Source organism: Cynocephalus volans, chromosome 6 (genome assembly GCF_027409185.1).
Source record: "Cynocephalus volans isolate mCynVol1 chromosome 6, mCynVol1.pri, whole genome shotgun sequence".
Taxonomy (NCBI): domain Eukaryota; kingdom Metazoa; phylum Chordata; class Mammalia; order Dermoptera; family Cynocephalidae; genus Cynocephalus; species Cynocephalus volans.
In genome coordinates, this window is record NC_084465.1 from 154,387,767 (window position 1) to 154,395,050 (window position 7,284).

A 7,284-nucleotide genomic window follows, 5' to 3' on the forward strand; every position below is an offset into this window, starting at 1 on the left:
TGGCCCTCCAAGCTCAGATTTGTTTCCAAAGGAAGATTGATCAAGGTGGGTCCCATTGCTCAGGACTCTACAGCTTCTTGGCTACAGATTTTATGCTGCTACAGTATGTGGCTGGTAACAACCACAATTTTTGAGAACCACCCAAGAGTTAGAGTCAGTTCATCCTGCGTTATAGGCATGGCAGGAGAGAAATACAAAAGCTGGGAAGATGAGCTCATGATGCGCTGTGGAGTGAAGTTTAGGGTCAAAGAGGGTCCCATCTGCTGGTGACTATAATTCAGAGTATTTTAATGCACATCCATATGATAATGAAATGAGACTTGCATAATTAATTGATGCAAAATATAAGGATGCTGATCGTAGCAGTAAAGAAATGAGTAAGAAGAGGAAAACCAAAAATCGGTTCTGTAAGAGTTATTTTAATTACAATTATCTGTGTGAAGTACTTAATATTTATGCCTCATTGCCACACATCCTATTATTTACACCACTGTATCACTTTGGATTGAATTTGTTGTAATTTTTACTTGATCGTAATAGTAAACTGCTTTTATTTTCTATTTTTCTCTCGTATATTGATCACTGTTCTTAAATTGTGGTATGGCTGCCTACTTTACACTTAATAATTGAGGAAAGATGAGTTACAACGTTATTCATGGTTTAATCTTTAGATCATATGGATAGAACAGTTAAAGTGTTACTGCTATATTAACCAAATTTTTAAAAGTTTAATGAAACAATCCTCAGCAAATATTTATTGTTCCTAATAAATGAGAATGCTTGATGCATATTGGAAGAAACCTGGTGCTCTAATTTTGAAAGGACAGGAGAAATATCTTGGATGGACTATAAACTTATCAGAAATGCTGTGTGACTTTTAAAAAATCAAATAAAAAAATACCAGCTTTATGCAGTATATATCTGGCAAGTTATAATTTTAATTAATACCACAAGATGGCAAAGCAGGTACAAGAAAATTGCTTTTTCCCTACATTAGGAGGGATACATAAAATAAATTTTAAAAATAGAAAGTTAAAAAAAGTTGTTTTATGACTCATCGAGAGCTTCAAACCACTTTCTTTCTGATGTGAAAGATACGTAAACACTTAGTGAACAGGGTAATTGGGTTATCTTTTCCCCTGTGAGACAGCTTCTTTTTTCCCTAAGGTCTTCTGATTACTTGTTAAGAAAAGCCAATGAATTTTCTTTGGTAAATGAGAATTGAGGAGTAGAAAATGTGCCAGACTGAGCAGTTTTATGATGCAAAATTATCCACTAGAGACCTTCATAGGACTGCTCACCGTTAAACTGCTTGTTAGGACCCAGAGTTTTGGCCCTTCTGTCATTGAAAATCTTGGAGGAGGAGCAGTGGCCAAAAAAGCATAACAAAGAAGACCTAGAATGTTTAACACATTAGCAGTCATTATTTTCTTTCTTTCTACAAAGTTTTGGAGTGTTTTTTTTGTGGGTTTTTTGTTTTTTAAACAGATAGTCATTATTCTTGGAATGTAATATATTCATATATTCATTATATACAATATAATTTGAATATAAGTATAAGAATACTTTAAAAAGTTCATGGAAAGATTAATATTATCTGTTAATTCTATTTTTCCGTGAGCTATTTCAAGTACCCTTGTATGTATAGTATAAGATACCTTGTATTATTAGGTCTCCCCAGGCAAACATATAATAGGTAAAACTCAATTTAGATAAAATAAAATTTGCAACTTCAAGAAAATGCGGTTGTTTAGAACTTAAGGTTGTCTCATCAAATTTGTGGCAGCAACCACATTTAGCTCAGTAGGGTCCTAAATACATATATCATAAAAATGATACCTATCAGTGACCAAGTCCTGTCAGACCCACCTTTATCTTTTATCAAATTCCTCCTTAGGGTTATTACTTTTGGGTCTTACCATATCTTCCCTGGATGATGACCTCTTCCTGCCTTTACTTTACTTCCTCTTTTCTTTTCTCTCTCACCAAAGGGATTTTTTAATGCAAATATGATAATGCTAAAAATATTAAGTGATACCTTATTGCATGAAGGATAATGTTAAAATCTCGGTCTGATGTAAAGAGACCTTCATTACCCAGATTGCAAAATACTTTTTCATCTTCGTTTCTTGTCCTTTCATTTTCCATAGAATTTTATAATAAAGTCATAAAAACACCTTGAAGTTAAAATGGAATAATTTAGGTAGCTTATGATGAAAATGATGGTAATAATAAAGATTTATATAATTGCATTTTCTCTGTTGGAGAGACTGTCTCATATTTTGTAATATTATATATATATGTGTGTGTGTCCTTCAGATCCTAATTTTAAATCTTATTTTAGAGTATCATGTATGAGTATGCTTTCCAGGAAATGACACATATACCATCAGATCCAATTTTTGAGTGCCCTCTTTTTTGGTGGCTTTGCTCTGGATGAACCACCTACTGTATTATTTCTGCACAGCCAAATTGGTCAGTTTTCTGTTGTTTCACAGCAGCAGCCAGTGTCTGCCATACAAAGTAATGATCTCTAGCAGAATTTGGTGTTGTGATTGCCCTGACTGCTCTGAGGTGGTTCAGCCTCCTTTGGCTTACCATGCTGGCTCACCATGTGTCGGTTTCTTACTGTAGCCCAGTGTCCATAGACACACACTTTGCTGCTCACAGCTTGGCAGAGTTCCAGGTCTTTGTTGCTGGAGACAGTACCATAACATCCATTGAGTATGACATGTATGTCTTGAAGAGAACGTAACAGATCACAATGGGAGACAGTATACGATGTGATTTTCAACGTAGCTTTGATAGTAAGAACCTCTAGAAAACCCTTGTTGGATAGTTATATAACATATGACCTATTTTCTGTGGAATTAACAAATAAAAATGATTTTTAAAGGGAATTTGTATATATAATGGCTTGAACAATAAGTTGATCAATTTTGATTTATCTTAGGAAAGGTACCCCAGATTTTAAAATGCTATACCAAAAGTTTGAGTCATATAGTCATAGCTTCCATCTCTACATTTTAAATGACCTTTGAATCTATTGAATGTATCCTTCCTTTAGGTCAAATACCGAAGATAATATGATGGCTATGAAAATGCTGATAATATCCTAGTAAAATAGTCTTATATTATTGAGTGTGATCTGCTGGACAGATTGAAAGTAGTGGGAAAGGTAAAAGCCAATGATTAGATGGGGAAAGAATCAAGGGGTTCTATTAGTGGTGAACTGAGGGGAAAAAAAGGACTTTTTAAAAAAATACAGGAATCTTCAACCATTTTCATTTGTGTAGAATCTTAGAATTGCATTTTCTGATTAAGTAACTTAACAACCAAACGAACAGTGGAATAGTTTGAAAATTGTAATATATTCATGATGAAACTTAAAAACAAAAACAAACTTGCAGTATTTGTCCTGGCAAGCAGTTGTTATTTGCTTGCTTGTTTTGGCCAATAGAATAACCAGTATGATGATTCTAAAGCGCATCCCCCACTTTTGGGGGTTGTACATCATGATTTCTAATTAATATCAAATTAACTAAATTTTAAAGTTCTTGTTAACCCATATGTTTCACTGCAGAAAAATGTCAGTAGAAAGGTAAATAATAATAATTTAAATATTCTGCATTCAACGTTGTATAAGTTAAAGACTAAGCTCCTATAACCATGAGGCATCAAAACATGTATCTGAAACAAAAGAGAATTATTTTTCTCACTTAACAGTCCTGAGGTGAGTGGTCCAGCCTGATGGGATGATATTATTTCACAAGATCATTCATTCATGGACCCAGGTTTCTGCCATCTGGTTGCTTAGTCATCCTCTAAGGAATGGTCCTCATCTGCAGGATGAAATTTGGATCATGGATGGAATGGAAGTCAAGGAAGATGGATTTGGGATGTTTGTGTGTGTGTTTCATTCATTCATTAATTCATTTATATTTTAACTTTTAAATACACATTGTAGTTGATTTTTGTGTTCCTTTACCCAGTCCCCCTTTCCCCCTCCCATTCCTCTCTACCCCTCAACTACATCATATCTGTTCACTTGTCTTAACAAGTTCAAGGAATTGTGATTGTTGTGTCCTCTTCCCCCCCCCCTTTATTTGTTTGCATATTTATCGATTTATTGATTTTTAGCTCCCACAAATAAGTGAGAACATGTGATATTTCTCTTTCTCTGCCTGACTTGTTTTCACTTAATATAATTTTCTCTAAGTCCATCCACGTTGTTGCGAAAGGTAGTTTTTCAATTTTTTTTAGCAGAGTAGTATCACATTGTGTAGATATACAACAGTTTCCTTATCCACTCTTCTGATGATGGACATTTGGGCTGGTTCCAACTTTTGATTATTGTAAACGGTGCTGCAATAAACATGGGAGTACAGGTATCCCTTCGGCCTGATTATTTCCATTCCTCTGAGTGTATTCCCAGCACTGGAATAGCTGGGTCATATGGAAGATCTATCTGTAATTGTTTGAGGAATCTCCATACCATTTTCCATAAAGGCTGCACCATTTTGCAGTCCCACCAGCAGTGTATGAGAGTTCCTTCTTCTCCGCAACCTCTCCAGCACTTATCATTCTCAGTCTTTTGGATATTAGCCACCCTGACTGGAGTGAGATGATATCTCAGTGTGGTTTCGATTTGCATTTCCTGAATGCTGAGTGATGTTGAGCATTTTTTCATGTGTCTGTTGGCTATTTGTATATCTTCCTTTGAGAAATGCCCAGTTAGCTCCTTCGTGCATTTTTTAATTGGGTTACTTGTTTTTTTGTTGTAAAGTTGTTTCAGTTCCTTGTATATTCTGGATATTAATCCTTTGTCAGATGTATATTTTGCAAATATTTGCCCCCACTCTGTTGGTGGTCTTTTACTCTGTTAATTGTTTCTTTTGCTGTGCAGAAGCTTTTTAGTTTGATATAATCTCATTTGTTTATTTTTCCTTTGGTTGCCCGTGCTGTTTTCTGATCACAATGGATTAGAATTAGAAATCAATGACAAAACTTTGGAAACTATACAAACACCATACAATTAAGCAACATTCTACTTAATGACCAAGAAGAAATTAAACAGGAAATCAAAAAAATTCTTGAAACTAATGAAAATAATGACATATCATACCAAAACCTGTGGGATACTGCAAAAGCAGTATTAAGGGGGAAATTTATCACATTAAATGCTTGCTTCAGAAGAATGGAAAGATGGCAAATAAATAACCTAACACTTCACCTTAAAGAGTTAGAGAAACAAGAACAATCCAAACCCAAAGTTAGTAGAAGGAAAGAAATAATTAAGATCAGATCAGAGCTAAATGAAATAGAAACCTGAAAAATGATACAAGAGATCAATGAAACAAAAAGTTTTTTTTAAAAAAGATAAATAAAATTGACAAACCTTTAGCAAGGCTAACTAAGAAAAGAAGAGAGAAGACCCAAATAACATAAATTAGAGATGAAAAAGGTGGTATTACAACTGATACCTCAGAAATACAAGGAATCATTAGAGACTACTATAAACAACTATACGCCCAAAATTTGAAAATCTGGAGGAAATGGATAAATATCTGGACACATACAAACTACCAAAACTGAGCCAAGAAGATATAGAAAATCTGAACAGACCAATAACAATAAAAGAGATTGAAGCTGTTATCAGAAAGCTCCCAACAAAGAAAAGCCCAGCACCAGAGGGTTCACTGGAGTTCTACAAACCTTCAAAGAGGAATTGATACCAATTCTCTACAAACTATTCCAAAAGATTGAATCAGAGGCCATTCTCCCAAACTCATTCTATGAGGCAAACATCACCCTGATACCAAACCAGACAAAGATACATCAAAAATAGAAAACTACAGGCCAATACCATTGATGAATATAAATGCAAGGAAGATGGATTTGGACAAGTCCAGTTTCCTTGGACGAGTCCAATTTCCTTGGACGAGTCCAATTTCCTTGGACAAGGATATTTCCATTTGAACCTAGTTGTGTGGTCATACCCAGCTGCATGGGAAGCTTGGAAAAGTAGTCCCATAGCTGTGTTGTTATGTTCCTAGCTAAAATTTGAGAGTTGCTGTTATTAAAAAGATGAACAGGAGAATAGATACTGAAGAAGTTAATATTCTCTACTCATTTACTGCTCATCTGATTAAAAATTGGTGTTGGCTTACATTCCCTGTCTACCTCTCTTTATATCCTATACCATTCTCCCTTACTCTCTGAATGTAAAACAGATAGTTTAGATATTATCTACACTTTTGTTTGCATTAACATTTATATATATGTATTTGGTTCAGAACATTTAATTTCACTAAGAAGAGGCACCATGATATTGAATGCCAAATTCTTACAGCTAGTTTCTCAGAGGTAGAGGTGTAATTAGAATCCAGGTGATGTAACCTACAGTCCAGACTTCTGTGCAATAAAGAGTCTGACTGGCCTTTTGTAAAATTTTTATTTATTTTCTACATAGAACCACCTAAAACATATAACATTTTAAGTAAGCTTGCTGAAATGTTGCTGTTTCTTTCCTGCCATTTCCCTTCCATGCTGCTGTGTCAGTGAGGTCCAAGCAGATCATGGGCAGAGTTTTATTTACTTTAAATTATGATTATAGGTCAATTCTGTTTTCTAAGGCCAAAACTACTTTGAGCTAGGAATTCAAAATGCATAATGCTTGTGATAAAACTGAATATAGTATCTTCAAGTCTGTAGTAGTATCTAAGATTTAATCACAAGTTACTTAATAAAAACAGAATTGATACTCTATAGCTATGATCCATGTCTCTTCATGTGTTGTAAAATTTCCTGAGTTTAGAAAACTGAACCTCAATCTGTGGCTTTCTGGTCTCTCCACCCACTGATAAGACTATCTCGATTTCTTGTGGATCCTGCTGGTGGACTTGATGAGGACAACAAATGCCTATATCTTACATCACACCCATCCATCAGGAATGCATTAGCCCTCATGCTTCCCCAGAGAAGAATTTTTATGAAATTGTCAGAGAATCGAAATACTCTGAAAGCTTATAGCAGGCCTACCTGGAAAGACCCAATATTCAGTGGAAGTCATGTTTTTCATATAAACTGTAGAATTACTTAGTAGGAGGTATAAAATGCTTCTTGCTGACATTCTAGTTGTAAATAATGCAAGAGCAAACAGCTTAATAATTTAAATTCTGAAGTGTAGCTTTAATTTTTGTAATTCCAGTGGATATTCCTAAATCTGGGACTTCTGGTGGAAGTTAATGAAATCTTTGCTTAGCATTGCAGTTACATTATAGA